Genomic DNA, 16,979 nt, shown 5'->3' on the forward strand with positions numbered 1-16,979 from the left:
AAAAAAAAAATGAAGATGTGGTATATATATACAATGGAGTATTACTCGGCAATCAAAAAGAATGAAATCTTGCCATGTGCAACTACGTGGATGGGACTGGAGGGTATTATGCTAAGTGAAATTAGTCAGTCAGAGAAAGACAAAAATCATATGACTTCTCTCATATGAGGACTTTAAGAGACGAAACAGATGAACATAAGGGAAGGGAAACAAAAATGATATAAAAACAGGGAGGGGGACAAAACAGAAGAGACTCATAAATATGGAGAACTGAGGGTTTTGGGAAGGGTTGCGGGAGGGGGGATGGGCTAAATGGGTAAGGGGCACTAAGGAATCTACTCCTGAAATCATTGTTGCACTATATGCTAACTAATTTGGATATAAATTTTAAAAAATAAAAAATTAAATTAAAAAAATTTAAAAATTTGGGGCGCCTGGGTGGCTCAGTTGGTTGAGCATCCAACTTCGGCTCAGGTCATGATCTCACGGTCTGTGAGTTTGAGCCCTGCATCAGGCTCTGTGCTGACAGCTAGGAGCCTGGAGCCTACTTCTTGTTCTGTGTCTCCCTCTCTCTGCCCCTCCCCTGCTCATGCTCTGGCTCTCTCTCTCTCTCAAAAATAAATAAACATTAAAAAAATTTTTTTTTAATTTGAAAATTTAAAAATTTAAAAAAATAAAAATGAGCTGGGGACCTGAATAGACATTTTTTCCAAGGACATACAGACAGCCAACAGACACTTGAAAAGATGCTCATCATTAATCATCAGGGAAATGTAAATCAAAACCACAATGAGATATCACTTTACCCCTGTCAGAATGGCTAAAATCAAAAAGACAAAAAATAACAAGTGTTGATGAGGATGTGGGGGAAAAAAGAACCCTCATACACTCTTGATGGGAATGTAAATTGGTACAGGGACTGTGGAAAACAATATAGAGGTTCCTCAAAAAATTTAAATAGAAATACCATACAATCCAGTAATTTTACTGAGTACTTATCCAAAGAAAACAAAAGCACTAATTCGAAAAGATATTTGTACCCGTGTTTATTGCAGTATTATTCCTAATAGCCAAGATATGCAAGTGTCCATCAGTAGACAAATGGATAAGGGAGATGCAGTGTGTGTGTTTATAAACAGAATATTGTTCAGCCATAAAAAGGGTGAGATCATGGCATTTGAGACAACATGGATGGACCTAGAGGATCTAAGACTAAGAAAAACAAATACTATATGATTTTACTTATATATGCAATCTAAAAAAAAAAAATGAAGATACAAACAAACAAAAACAGAAGTAGATCTATAAATACAGAGAACAAACTGATGGTTACCAAAAGGGAGGAGGTTGAGCAATGGGTGAAGGGGTGGGAAACATAGGTGTTCAGATATGGAATGAATAAATCATGGGAATAGAAGGCACAGCATAAGGAACACAGTCAGTGATATGGTAACAGTGTTGTGTGGTGACAGATGGTAGCTACACTCCTGAAACTTATATAACATTGTGCATCCACTATACTCAAAAATTTTTTTAAATCCAGAAACATATGGGAAAAAAAATACCTTTAAATAATCTTTATTTCATTAATTTCTAGAACAAAGAAAAACTGTAAGCAGTGTATTTGGATATGCCTCCTTATTATTTTTAGAATCTTGGTTTAATGTTCTGTGTCATAGCAGTTGGAAGGCTTCTAAGTTCAGTTTATATCAATACATTTAATTGTTATGGTTGTCATAGCTAGAAAAAGAAGTTCACATGGAATTTCCTAATGGAACCGAGTATTAGCCTCTCACTGACTGCACTTACCAAACCATAATATTCATTTTTCTTTTTTTTAATATTTTCATTTCTTTTTGAGAAAGAGAGAGTACACACACATATGTGTGTGTGTGTGAGTGGGGGAGGGGCGGAGGTGAGGGGACAGAGGATCCAAAGCAGGCTCTGTGCTGACAGCAGACAGCCCAACGCAGGGCTTAAACTCACAAACTGTGAGATCATAACCTAAGCTGAAGTCGAATGCTTAACCAACTGAGCCACCCAGGTGCCCCATAATACTCATTTTTCAATCCTAACAACCATTTATACAGAAGTTTTTGTTGAAATTTGGCTAATAAATTTTTATCATTCTTGATGCCAAAAATCTATTCCTGCAAACAAACTGAAAGGGTTTGCATATTTACATTTTTTAACAAACAGATTAAAAACCCACAAAAACTCTTTGGGAGAGTATTAAACATATTGGGAAATTCTATTTCCAAGTTTATTAAGTATTCAGGGGACAAACATATACAATTCCTATAACTAAACAATGTAACAATAAAGAACATTCCCTAAAAACCATTTTCAAAGATGCCCTCTGGGTTTCTTTTAAAAAGCAGTTTGTTTCTCACTATTAAATGTCACTTTCACCTTGAAGAAATAAGCTATTTAATCTGTCCTTATTTTTCTTGTAATTTATCTGGTATGTTGCACACAACCAACAACCACTTGTCATCGCACAAAAAGTCAATAAATTGTAGGTTTGTCTTTAACTTCAGCAACCTTTTTAAGGGCTATGACCCAAGACAACAGTGAACCTCTATGTTCGTGGCTATTCCTTGCTCATTATAGAGCAGGGGTCAGCAAACTACAGCCCTGGGATCAGATCCAGCCCACCGCTGTTTTAATAAATTTTTACTGCAACACTAGTCACATTCATTCATTTACATATTGTCTATGACTGCTTTCACCTTACACTAGTAGAGTTGAATAGTTGTGACAGAGACCATATGGCCTGCAAAGCCTAAAACATGGACTATTTTCTTCTTTACAGAAAAAACTTGCTGACCCTAGATGGTTATAAAATTTTTTACTAGTAAAGGTTCTGTTTCACAAGATTCACCACACATATTCCCAGAGTTTTAAACACTATAGTTCTGAATTCCTTCCTGCAGTAGCTATGAATGATGCAGTGATTAAATGTCTCTTGTGGTTCTGTCCCTCTAGCCTTACCACTTCTTTTATTAAAGAAATCATTAATATATTTACAATTAATATATTCCTCCCAGGATATCTTTACATCAGTAAAAAGAGAGCAAGAGAGAGAAAATAGTTTTTCATGTATTTCATTATTGAAACAGAAATGCAGCAAATATCATAAACTGAGACAAGTTAGAAACATCTGTACTTTCATCCAACTATATCAGAATCATCCCGCATTGTCAAATCTATCCTAATGCTTTCTTGATATCTTCACCAGTGTTTTCTAGGCATCTTCCAAAGATATCTGCTGACAAAGGAATACATTTTTGCTTATAATTTCAGTTTTTCCCAGGGCAGAAGACTGTTTCCTCAATAGTATGTAGCTTTTTAACTTCTGTCCTCAAGCAAAAACCATAAAGTTAGTGAAATTATGTTAAGTGAATCTGAACATTGCCTGGCTAAAACATCACCATAAAAAAAAAACCCTGATGCTTCATTTACAAATGTCACAATAATCATGACAGCTGCACAGAAAAAACTCAAGCCCAATGTACACTTTGGATCAATGTCTACTGTTAACGGCATTATTTAGTTCTAAGGGGCTCCATGAAAATGTCTAATTTTTTGGACTACCACTTATCAGATCACACTATATCATCATTGTTTTTTAATCTCTTAACATGGGTCACAAAGAACTCATAACAGGAAGCAGAACTGTTTGCTCAGCCATTTTCTCATTGTTTCCTTTTGTTTCCATTTTAGGTATTATCTTCAATTCACAATTTTTTTACAGATATCCTTTAAAGATTTTTATTCATTTTTTGAGAGTTATTTTAGTTAAAACTAGATAATATTCTACTCTCTGAATCTACCTCAACCCATTTAAACTGCAATATAATCACAGTATGCTGAAAGCCAACACTTGGTCAAGCCTTCCATGTTATAGAAACCTCCCTCTTCCCTTACAGTATTCTATGAACTACACTTCACATTTGACCTATGTGAAGGCACCAGTATCGATCTACATATTATATGTTAATAACATTTAATTTTTCTTATTATTTAGATAAACACATAGAGGTCATAATTTTTTTTTCATACCCAGTAGACTGTCTTGTATACTCTACTTTGGAGGCCACTGTACTATACAATGTGTTTCTGCCACTTTAAAAAGTATGAGACTCGGGGCGCCTGGGTGGCTCAGTCGGTTAAGCGTCCGACTTCAGCCAGGTCACGATCTCGCGGTCCGTGAGTTCGAGCCCCGCGTCGGGCTCTGGGCTGATGGCCCAGAGCCTGGAGCCTGCTTCCGATTCTGTGTCTCCCTCTCTCTCTGCCCCTCCCCCGTTCATGCTCTGTCTCTCTCTGTCTCAAAAATAAATAAACGTTAAAAAATATTTTAAAAAATAAAAAATAAAATAAAATAAATAAAATAAAAAGTATGAGACTCAAAGTGAGAATCATTCTATACTTTTATAACATATAATACTTTTGGAACATATACCATGTACAAAAAATGTATATCAGGTGCTTTATGAGTGTTACAAAGATGAATCAAATTAATCAGACATGGATCCTGCCTTCCACTCCAGTAATTCATTCATTTATGTATCCACTCAGCAAACATTTACTGGACATCCTTCAGTTCTGGGGATGAGGCTGGGCACTAGGGTTTTGGCAGCATGGTGACTTTCACTTCAGACACGGAAAACCATTCAGCCAACTTGAATGCACTTGAACAACTGGTCATTACCATGTAAATTTTTCATTTTTTATCTGCCTAGAATTCACTCTCCCTTCCTAGTAGCCGTCCAGTTTCCTTCTGGATAACTCTCTCTTCCTCATTGTGACACTGAACCAAGTTGAAACTATAGAATCAAAGACACCATGAATAAAAAGTGCATACTCTGTAGGGAAGACAACAGCAGACAGAAGCAGAGAAGAGAGACCAAATGATCCCAGGAAAAGAACTGCCTTATTTCCTTAGTCTCTATTTCCCTTTTTGTGATCCTCTAAGGCCCAACTATATGTCATTTCTTCCCCATAAAAACCTATAATATTGCTTCACTGTCTAGGACATGAGGTATTAGAACCATATGATAAACATACCATTTTACATGAGCTAATTTGAGTGTTCCTCTTCTCTCAGAATTATCTGGTCCCAGGAAAGAGAGTTGCAAACAACAAACACTCAGAGGAAATTAAGAATGATTACTGTAGGGGTATCTGGGTGGCTCACTCAGGTAAGTGTGTGACTCTTGATTTTGGCTCAGGTCATAATCTTGTGGTTGTTGAGATTGAGCCCCACGTCAGGCTGTGCACTGACAGCTCACACACACTCTCTAAACAAACAAACAAACAAACAAACAAACAAATAATAAACTTTTTTTAAAAAAAGTTTTAAAGAAGAATGATTATTGTAGAAGATTCAGACACTCTCCAATCTTCCCATCACAATTCTCCACTCTAGATGAGGAGTTAACAGACTGAGATATACAGTGGAGAATCAGCTGGTTAAACTTTTTTTTTTTTTAATTTTTTTTTCAACGTTTTTTATTTATTTTTGGGACAGAGAGAGACAGAGCATGAACAGGGGAGGGGCAGAGAGAGAGGGAGACACAGAATCGGAAGCAGGCTCCAGGCTCTGAGCCATCAGCCCAGAGCCCGACGCGGGGCTCGAACTCACGGACCGCGAGATCGTGACCTGGCTGAAGTCGGACGCTTAACCGACTGCGCCACCCAGGCGCCCCTAAACTTTTACCTTGAGTCCGCATGCAACCTTATGTGTCATTAGAAAGAGGAAAGAAAAACCTCACTTCCATGTTGCCTGACTTGAAATAGACTGGGAAAAAGATCCATTTATTGCTATCCCAGCTTGGGGGCTCTGGTGTAGAAACTCCTCCCCATCATTTCCCTAAGGGCCTAAGGGTCCCTCTTAGTTTAATAATTTTAGGAGGAACACTAAAAGGGGTAGCTAGTGGCAGACACAGAATTATAGTATAAGCTGGTAAGCTAGGCACTGCTTCTGCTGGAAGGGAAGCTTTTGAGGACATCTGACATGAAATGATCAAGGTTTCATGAGGGTGAAAGCTTGATCTTCAGAAGTCCTGGGAATAGGTAATGTAAGGCTTTCAATCCTATAAAAACTGTGCAGTCATCTGGCAAGGTTTCTGATCCAATATGACTCCAGGGCACAAAGGCCCATCACATAAGTTTTCTAAACCCACTTGTCCGGATTTTTCTGGAACCATTTTTCTAACTCTGCATCAATGGCCCTTCTTACTTTCTCACCACATCCCTTTCATCCTTTCACACCTGAAGCCTTATTTCCTCCCCCCCCCCACCCCCTCACTAAAGTCCTTAATGATTGGACTCAGAATCATCAGAAAAAACTTTATGGCCAATGAAAGATCAAAGCAGGGTAAAAAAGGTAAGAAACCAACAGCACCCTACCCCTTCCTCAAGAGCATGAAAGCACTTTTGAAACAATAGTCTTCAAAATACAATTGCCTAAATTTTTATTTCCTGGAAACGGATATCTATCTATCTCTATCTCCTTATCTCCCTATCCATCTATCTATCTATCTACCTATTTATGATTCCCTCTAATTCAAAATAGTAAAGGCAAGAAAGTCTGGATTTCCATTTTAATACAAATATCAAATGAATAAATATATGTAACTTTATTGCAAAGCCCCATTTCTGCTTACAAACAGTGCCTGAAGACTGACTAACATAAATGCTTTTATTTAAAAAGACTGGAGTTCTAGGTATTAGAATGGGGATATCTGAGAGGCATCAGAGGGACTGAGAAAGCTTGACTCTAGACCCTATGTATTCACTTTGGTGAGATCACTTCTAGTTGGGAGGACCTGAAGCTGCCATAATATGTGTCTAAGAAATTCATTCTTTTGCCAGAGAAGTGAATCTTTGCTATTCCTGTTCAGCAGGAGCTAATCTTTATCATAGAAAAATTCCCACCTCATATTGTGTTCCCCTTTTAATCCTTTCTAAATTGGGGTTTTTCATTGAGGGTATTATATTCCTCATTTAGACATGGGTTGCTGAACCAAGAAAAGTCTCATTCAAAGCCTCCTGAGTAGAAGGAAGGTCTCCCAGAGATTTGGACTTAGAGCTAAATCAGGAAAGGATGAATATATTTTAAGGATCTGTATGATGGCCATGTTACTTTGGCCTGGAACATTCTTGGAATACTAATTATAGGAGAAGAGTTTGTATTAGCCTGGGCAGCCAAGAAGTAGATTGTAGTAGACTGTAGTAATTTATTTTTCTTCCCAAAAAGCTTTCACATGTTCCTTCTGTTATAAGATTCCTCTTGCCTGGCCATGCACTGGGCAAATTACCCAGGTCTGGGCAACTCCCTTGGCAATTGCAGTGGTTCAGGGTGAAGCATGTGACACAAGCAAAGCCAATTAGAATCCTTCATCAAGACTGAAATAGAAACTCTGGGACAAAGGTATTTTTTCCCCCTCTGGAGTTCCTAAGCTAGGACTACCGGCAGCCATGTCCATATAGAAAAGTAGGAGAGAATGACACCAATATGCAAAGAGGAGCAAATGCAAGTAGAGATGATAATGAGCCGGAGAAAGAATTCCTGGTAGTATGGAGGCCTTCATTGTAGCCCTGAGACCCAAATTCTTGCAGTTCTTCCTGAGGTACTCAGAGAAATTAAACAAAAGTTTAGTTTGTTGTTGTTGTGTTTGTTTGTTTTTTTACTGAAACTAATACATGCCTAGGGTAAAAATTCAAACATTACACAAAGGTGTATTATATAATTATAAAATAAGTCTTCCTCCTACCACCCCAGAACCCTTCTGCAGTGGCAAATTTAATTATTTAATTTCTTGTGCATCTTTCTAGAAATGTACTTGAATTAACCTTATAGTACTCTAAAGGGACAAGGAGAGAATGAAGGGAGCAAGACGTAAGGTTCCCAGATCTAGCTCAACAATGCAGAGATGTATCAATATCATCTCTATTTTTTTCTCCTTTTCTAACTATAATGGGTTTAAATCTACAGTTGTAAGGTTGTCCTACCACGAAACTTCACATTTTATATTTTTAAGTAAAATCCCAATAGGGAAGTATTAGTTCATGAGTTTTGTTTTGTCATCATGGAGGGCTTTTACAACACACTTTAAAACTCCCAACGTCTTGAAACAATTAACAAAACCACTGAACTTCACAGAAAGTTGGTTTGTTTTTTTAAGACCTATAAACATAGAGGAATTTATTTTTTTAACTCTGTATCTAAGCTGCCTGGTTTGAGATTTCCCTCCTGTAAAACAGTTGAGAGGTCAATCTATGCTGTGTGTTTTCATTTTTTTTATCTTCAAATTTCTGGTGCAAAAGAAACCTCCAGCTGGAAGACCAAGTTTAAAGGTACTGCTGATTCAAACACATTTTGGAAGTAGCTACACAATACATAAAGGTATGACCAAAAATAGATGCTGCATAACATTGTGAATGTACTAAACGCCATTGATTTGTTCACTTTAAAATGTTTTATTTTTTATTATGTGAATCTCACTTCAACAACAAAAAAGATGGTGCTTAAGAAGGTTCTACATTTTGTAAAGCAAACCTAAACTAAAAAAATGCTTAAAGTCATCATCTCTGACAAAAACAAGAACTAGCCTTTGTTGACAATCTACTGTGGGGAAGACTCTGTCCTAAAAGCTTTCCAATAAACAGTAGACATAATTTATTACAGTATGTGAAAAGGTAATAGGTGCTGCAAGGAAAGAAGTAGAATTAGGTAAGAATGGTTAGAATAGATAGTGGGGGGGGGGGGGGCATGCACCTGGGTGGCTTAGTTGGTTGAGTATCCGACTTGGCTCAGGTCATGACCTCGTGGTTCATGAGTTGGAACCCCACATCGGTCTCTGTGCTGAGAGCTCAGTGCCTGAAGCCTGATTCAGATTGTGTCTCCTTTTCTCTCTGCCCCTCCCCTGCTCATACTCTGTCTCTCTCTCTCTCAAAAATAAATTAGAAAGGAAAAAAATATAAAGAATAGACAGCGGGGTGGGGCAGGGGTAGTATTAAAAAAGATGGCCCTGTTTGAGAAGGTGACATTTAAGTAAAGATTCAAAGAATGAGAGGGAGCTGATCAAGCTAATATCAGATTTCTAGGGGAAAGAACATTCCAGAAAAAGAGAACAGCCAGTGCAAAGGCCTTGAGGTAGAAACGTGTCTGACATATACAAAAAACAGCCAGGGCAGCATGGCTAGAATAAAGTAAACAAAGGAGAAAGTGATAAGAGATGAGATCAGAGAGCTAAATGAGGGCCTGAAGCCCTTGGAGACTATGATGAAGACTTTGGCTTTTACTCTCGGTAAATTGGGGAACCATAACAGACTTCAGGAGTCATGGCTGAAACCAAAGACTGTGTTGAGAATAAACTGGCAGGAGGCAAGAAGAGGGGACAATGGTAGAATCAGAGAGATCTATTAGGAGGCTGTTTCTGTATACCAAGTGAAAGACAATGATAGTTATAACAGGGGAAGTAACAATGGAGATGGTGGAAAATGGTCAGACTCTCAAATTATTTTTAAAGTGAAGCTCACAGCAGGTGGCTAGGTGGCACAATCAGTTAAGCAGCCAACTCTTGACTTCATCTCAGGCCATGATCTCACGGTTTGTGGGATCGAGCCCCACATCAGGCTCTGTGCTGACAGCCCGGAGCCTGCTTGGGATTCTCTCTCTCTCTCCCTCTCTCTCTGCCCATCCCTGGTTCATGTATGTACTCTTGCTCACTCTCTCTCTAAAAAATAAATAAATAAACTTTAAAATAAATAAATAAATTTGAAAAAAATAAAATGAAGCTCACAGAATTTCTGATAGGTTACATATAAGATGTGAAAGAAAGAGTCAAGGGTGAGTTCAAGTTTTGAGATTTGAACAACTAAAAGGAGAAAGCTGCCATGCACTGAAATAAGATGGCTTAGAGTGAAGCAGGTTTGAAAGAGAGATGGGAAGTGGGAAGGGGACACACAGGAGTGACAATCAGAAGTTCCATTTGGGACAAGTTACATTTGAAATGTCCAGCAGAAAACCAAGTGGAAATATCTCATAGAACGGAGGTAGATTTTGGAAGTCCTGAATTATCCAGTCCTCAGCCTCCTCACAAAGTAGTAATATTTAATTATAATGTATCTGTTAAACTCAATGCTTTCTTTCTCCCTCAAGAGTGAGGTCCTGACTCTGATCTATTGTCACATTATAGCATGCTTCTTCCATACTTCTCTTCATTCTGCACCCCATCACCTGTTTTCCTAGATGGAAACATTAATTTATTTGAACCAAATCACTCTTTTTAAAAAGATGTTACCACAGCTTACTGCTATTTTAAGAAAGCTATGACTAAATCATTTAAAACAATTATGTCAAAAGAGCCCACAAATAGTGATTGCCAAGGTGTATTTTCCCAGACTGTGTAGGAGATCTAGTCCAGTGAAGTGACAGCTCCCAAAATGAACATGGACCATTATGACTAGGATATATCTGACTTGAGTTAGATCAAGTATATTAAGTTTCCTAGGAGGCAATATTTGGAATCTGACTGAATGTGGGCAAAAAACTAGTAATAATAGAAACAGGACAGATCAATAATAATCACCCCAACCATTAATCCTTAGTTTATCCAATTAGTTTTAAGCTTTTTTTCCACAGAAAAATGCACAGTAAGATGAAACCAAATGGATTTTTAGCTTGGGTGTGCACAAAGCACTATGGGCATCTCACAGCCATGCCAAACAGGCAGAGAGGACAAGGAAAAATCCTGGCTCTGGATATACACAGACAGATCTTTAGCAGAAGGAATAGGCCCAGCTGCAAAGGCAAATACCAGATTGGCAGCCAGATGGGTGAGGCACAATGGCCAGAGGACACAACAAGACCAAGCATGACTGAAGCAACTGGTCCCATCAGATGAGTGGAGCACAATGGAGAAGAATTCAAGCATCCTGTCCACCCTCCACAGTCAGGCAGACAGACAGGTGGAGAGTTATTTGTAGACAAATCATCCATGGACAGCAACAGACTGGTATGTAGATCCAGGTTGCTGTCCCCAGAATGGTTGGCAAGTGCCACACAGGTTGTCAGGGCCCAGTCTGAGGCTGAGTTCAGGCCCAATGTCCAGTCCGAAAAAGGGACAGTGCTTTTCAGCAGGAGAACTGGATAGAAATTGAGTATAAGCCAGATCCATGACTTGGGCCAATGGACAGGAAGAGGACAGACGTCATTTGGGAAAACATGTTACTAGGCTATCAAACCCCAAGTTCAAGCAGATGACTTGTCACCAGTCACAAGTCCACCAATGGCACTGAGGTTGTTGATTTACTTCCTGAATTGGTTTGGACTCAGAAATGGTGGGTGGCGGTCAAGAAGGGAGGGCAACTGTAAGTGAAATGCATCTGTGGGCCCAAAAGGGAGTAGCTGGGCTTCTGTAACATAAAGTCACAGAAATGAGGCAGGAGACCAATAGGCTTGAGTTATTCTGCCTGATCATGCACCATGACTACCCTCTGACAAAGGTGCTAATGGGAAAGAAATGGCTACAATTGAATTACCCACTTGGAAATCTGAGAGGGCAACATTAAGAAATAATCATTCATTCCAACATTTAGTGAGGACCTACTATATTTATAGTTCTTGCTATGGAGCATGCAAGCAGCCACAGACATGGTGTCTGTCCTCAAGTATCCCATAGTAAAACAAGCATGATAAAAGACCCACAGAAACGACTATATGATAAGTCCTAGCCAAGTGCTGTGGAGCACAGATGAAAAATGAAGACCAGCAATAAAAGAACAAAAAAGTCTCATAAGCTTCTTGAGAAGACAGTCTAGCCATTTCTGCCTGGAATGCATAATTCTAGCCATTGCTCTATCAGAGATTTCAATCATCACTGGGTGTTGCCAATTGCATCCAACCCCAGGTCTGAAGATAGCCATTTGAGCCTTATCCACATCCCCTTCGACTGTCTATGTCTTGGGCATCGTGTCCCTATAACAGAGGGAGTGTGGGATTCCATAAAATAGTACTGAAAATTCCTAGCTCTGGCACCTACTAAATAAGGAGCCTGAACTTCAGTTATGCCCCCCATGAAGTGAGAATAAAGACAACACATACTTCAATGTGCTTCTTCAAAGATTAAGTGAAATAATGTTATGTAAAAGGGTTTTTGTAAACTGCAAAGAACCGGAAAAATTTTATCATTTTAATGGGGTCCCAACTTGAGCCTAACTGGTTTCAGCCATGCCTGCTGTGTTTGAAGAACTGGCATCTGGGGCATCTGGGAGTCACTCCACATGAGGATGAGGAAGTGGTTTTGCTCACATGCCAGAAAAAGAGTCAAAGGCAGGTAGGAAGCTGCAGCATCTATGCTGGCCAGGTGCTGCAACTGGGAGTCAGGACTCTGCAGAAAGAGGGGCTCCACGCAGAAGCTGGGGGAGCTGGTTTCACAAGAGGACATTACTGCTTTAGAGCCTAATGAAGAACTAAGATGCAAACTGGGGCAGGAGTGTGGGTGGGGGTATAAGAGGGGAGGAATGGAGGACAGGGTGCTCTTCCTAGCACAGGGAAAACTCTAGAGCATTCGATGCTGCTTAGTCACCTGAAGAGTTTCCACAGGAGGGGAAAGTGTTCTTGGTGCAGACATGAGCACATGAGACACCCACTATACCTCCCCGCCAAGCTTCCAGATGATCTAGAGACAATGCCAGTATGGGTATGAGAAGAGCACTATGAGCAGCTGTGAAATGCTTCTCGGGGGCCAAGTCTCAGGGACAAGGGGCAGCAAAATATAGACCATAACCCCTGATATGACCCGAGCAGGGATCCTCGCAGGTTAGTAAGGCCTGGAGAAACTCAAGTCACATTATTATTAACTCAGGCTGTGAGTTCAATGCCATGTGAGTTCAGTTATCATTAGATGCTGTTTCCATCACTTCTACTGTTTCATACTTTTATCCTCAGGAAGCCTGGGAATGGAGGTGTGTTACCCAGCAAGGCTAGTAGACCCTTCTCTTGAGGAAGACCACACAAAAGTGAGCCAAGGCATCGGGAAGCACCTAACTGATGCTCTCAACAAATGCAGCATCCAGTAAACCATCTCTCCTGACTCTCATCTCAGTGTTTCCAAGTCTGAAAGAGGAGGAAGGGGCAGGGGGAAGGATATGGAAGGTACATGGGAGCTGCATGGTGAGGTGGCAAAGAAGAGGAGATGGGGAACAACTGCACACCAGTAAGAAAACACAAATTTTCTCTTTTAAGTGGAGATGGGGTGGAAGCACAGTGCAGGGAGCTGGGAGCAAAGGTGAATCATAGAGAACAAAATGTATTCCCCCCTGCCACCAAAGATATGACAGAAGGTCTGGCCAAGGGTGCGGACGCTCTGCAGCCCACCGCCATTAAGTCTAGAATTCTGGCCCAAGCATCTTGCAAGGCGCCTCGGACGTGCCCAGCATTGGACACAGCACACAGAAGCCTGCATTCACTCAGCAAGGAAAGAGTAAACAATTCATCCAAGGTCTGCCAAGAGAGCTCTCTGGCACTGTAATGTTCTCTGAGGTTGTAGGTTGGCTCTTGCCAGAGAGGGAGGAGACCAGCAAACAACAGGGGTCTCCTTAGCAATTTGGGATCTCTATCCAAATGTCAGCTCACAGGCTGCCCTGACCAGTCCAGCAGTGCCCAGACCTCTGCAGTGTCCCCCAGCTCAGCTTCATCCAGAAAATCGCTGTTTCCAACACAGTTAATACCCGTTTCCCTAGCCCATACTGGGTGCCAATCCTTGGAGGAGCTCAGTCCTAGGACAGGTTGGGGTGGGAGGTGGCAAACCCATGGATCCCAAAATGGATAGTGAGTGGCTAATTGGTGAGTGGACAAGTGTGGGTTTGGGGAGAGAGTTTCACAGAGGTGGAGCTATTTCAGCAGAGTTTTAAATAGAAAATAGGAGCTCACCGGGCAGGGAAGGAAGGGAAGAGGTATAACTAACTTTGTCAGAACTTACTGGGTGCCAAGAAGTGCGTCAAGAGCACAAAGGCAGAGAGAAAAGCAGGTACAAAGTTGCAGAAATGTGAAAGCGCATGGTACATTAACAGAAGGTGAATTCTGTGCAGTTAACAGTTAGTGTGCATTGTGGGAGGTGTCAAAAGACAAGGCTAGAATGGCACATTGGAACAGCAAAGGCCTTAAACTTTTAAAAATATATATATACATATTTTTTGTTGTTATTTTACTGGTATGGGTTTGTCTTGGGTTCATTCTATAAAACACTTGTCAGGGCACCTGGGTAGCTCAGTCGGTTAAGCAGCCAAATCTTGGTTTCAGCTCAGGTTATGATCTTGCAGTTTCGTGAGTTCAAGCCTTACATCAGGCTCTCTGCTAGCAGTGCAAAGCCTGCTTGGGATGCTCTCTTTCTTTCTCTCTCTCTGCCTCTCCCCCACTTGTGCTATGTCTGTGTCTCTCAAGATAAATAAACTAAAAGAAACAAAAAACAAAAAGATTCTCTTGAAGCTGTTCCAAAAAATAGAAATGGAAGGAAAACTTCCAAACTCCTTCTATGAACCCAGCATTACCTTGACAAGGTAATACCAGACAAAGACCCCACTAAAAAGGAGAACTACAGACCAATTTCCCTGATGAACATGGATGCAAAAATCCTTAACAAGATACTAGCCAACCGGATCCAACAATACATTAAAAGAATTATTCACCATGACCAAGTGGGATTTATACCTGGTTCAATATCCACAAAACAATCAATGTGATATACCACATCAATAAAAAGAAAGTACAAGAACCACATGATCCTCTCAATAGATGCAGAGAAAGCATTTGACAAAATACAGCATCCTTTCCTGATAAAAACCCTCAATAAAGTAGGGATAGGATTATACCTCAAGATCATAAAAGCCACATATGAATGACCTACCACTAATATCATCCTCAATGGGGAAAAACTGACAGCTTTTCCCCTAAGGTCAGGAACAAGACAGGGATGTCCACTCTCGCCACTGTTATTCAACATAGTATTAGAAGTCTCAGCCTCTGCAATCAGACAACACAAAGATATAAAAGGCATCCAAATCGGCCAGGAGGAAGTCAAACTTTCACTCTTCACAGATGACATGATACTCTATATGGAAAACCTAAAAGATTCCACCAAAAAAATGCTAGAACTGATTCATCAATTCAGCAAGGTCGCTGGGTATAAAATCAGTGCACAGAGATCGGTTGCATTCCTATACACCAATAATGAAGCAAAAGAAAGAGAAATCAAGGAATCGATCCCATTTACAATTGCACCAAAAACCACAAAATACCTAGGAAGCAAAGACGCAAAAAATCTATACACTGAAAACTATAGAAAGCTTATGAAAGAAATTGAAGAAGACACACAAAAAAATGGAAAAATATTCCATGCTCCTGGATAAGAAGAACAAATGTTGTTAAAATGTCAATACTACCCAAAGCAATCTACATATTCAGTGCAATCACTATCAAAATAACACCAGCATTCTTCACAGAGCTAGAACAGACAACCCTAAAATTTGTATGGAACCAGAAAAGACCCCGAATATCCAAAGCAATCTTGAAAAAGAAAACCAAAGCAGGAGGCATCACAATCCCAGACTTCAAAGCTGTATTACAGAATTATAATCAAAACAGTATGGTACCATCACAAAAACAGATAACTCAGATCAATGGAACAGAATAGAGAACCCAGAAATGGACCCACAAACGTATGGCCAACTAATCTTTGACAAAGCAGGAAAGAATATCCAATGGAATAAAGACAGTCTCTTCAGCAAGTAGTGCTGGGAAAGCAGCGACATGCAGAAGAATGAACCTGGACCACTTTCTTACACCATACACAAGCATAAACTCAAAATGGATGAAAGACCTAAATGTAGGACAGGAAGCCATCAAAATCCTAGAGGAGAAAGCAAGCAAAAACCTCTTTGACCTTGGCCACAGCAACTTCTTACTCAGCACGTCTCCGGAGGCAAGGGAAACAAAAGCAAAAATGAATTATTTGGACCTCATCAAAATAAAAAGCTTCTGCACAGAGAAGGAAACAATCAACAAAACTAAAAGGCAACCAATGGAATGGGAGAAGATATTTGCAAATGACATATCAGATAAAGGGTTAGCATCCAAAATCTACAAAGAACTTATCAAACTCAACACCCAAAAAACAAATAATCCAGTGAAGAAATGGGCAAAAGACATGAATAGACACTTCTCCAAAGAAGACATCCAGACGACCAACCAACACATCAAAAAATGCTCAACATCAGTCATCATCAGGGAAACACAAATCAAAACCACAGTGAGATACCACTTTACACCTGTCAGAATGGCTAACATTAACAACTCAGGCAACAACAGATGTTGGCGAGGATGTGGAGAAAGAGGATCTCTTTTGTACTGCTGGTGGGAATGCAAACTGGTGCAGCCACTGTGGAAGACAGTATGGAGCTTCCTCTAAAAACTAAAAATAGAACTACCCTACAACCCAGAAATTGCACTACTAGGTATTTATACAAGGGATACAGGTATGCTGTTTCAAAGGGCACATGCATCCCAATGTTTATAGCAGCACTATCGACAATAGCCAAAATATGGAAAGAGCCCAAATGTCCATCGACAGATGAATGGGTAAAGAAGATGTGGTGTATACATACAACGGAGTACTACTCGACAATCAAAAAGAATGAAATCTTGGGGTGCCTGGGTGGCGCAGTCAGTTAAGCATCCAACTTCAGCCAGGTCACGATCTCGCGGTCCGTGAGTTTGAGCCCCGCTTCAGGCTCTGGGCTGATGGCTCAGAGCCTGGAGCCTGCTTCTGATTCTGTGTCTCCCTCTCTCTCTGCCCCTCCCCCATTCATGCTCTGTCTCTCTCTGTCCCAAAAATAAATAAAAAATGTTGAAAAAAAAATTAAAAAAAAAAAAAAGAATGAAATCTTGCTATTTGCAACTACATGGACGG

At 40.1% G+C, this 16,979-nt stretch overlaps 1 long non-coding RNA gene across 1 annotated transcript in view; it reads left to right on the forward strand.

Moving 5' to 3' along the window:
- The window catches only part of LOC121034425 (uncharacterized), a 22,847-nt gene extending 8,179 nt beyond the window's left edge, over window positions 1-14,668 (forward strand). Inside the window, exon 2 of the long non-coding RNA XR_005792418.1 lies at window positions 14,501-14,668. This is a non-coding gene — a long non-coding RNA (uncharacterized LOC121034425). The remainder of the gene's footprint in view (window positions 1-14,500) is intronic.
- Window positions 14,669-16,979: the final 2,311 nt, after the last annotated feature.

The sequence above is a fragment of the Herpailurus yagouaroundi genome, unplaced genomic scaffold (assembly GCF_014898765.1).
Source record: "Herpailurus yagouaroundi ecotype Mexico unplaced genomic scaffold, PumYag 160, whole genome shotgun sequence".
Taxonomy (NCBI): Eukaryota; Metazoa; Chordata; class Mammalia; order Carnivora; family Felidae; genus Herpailurus; species Herpailurus yagouaroundi.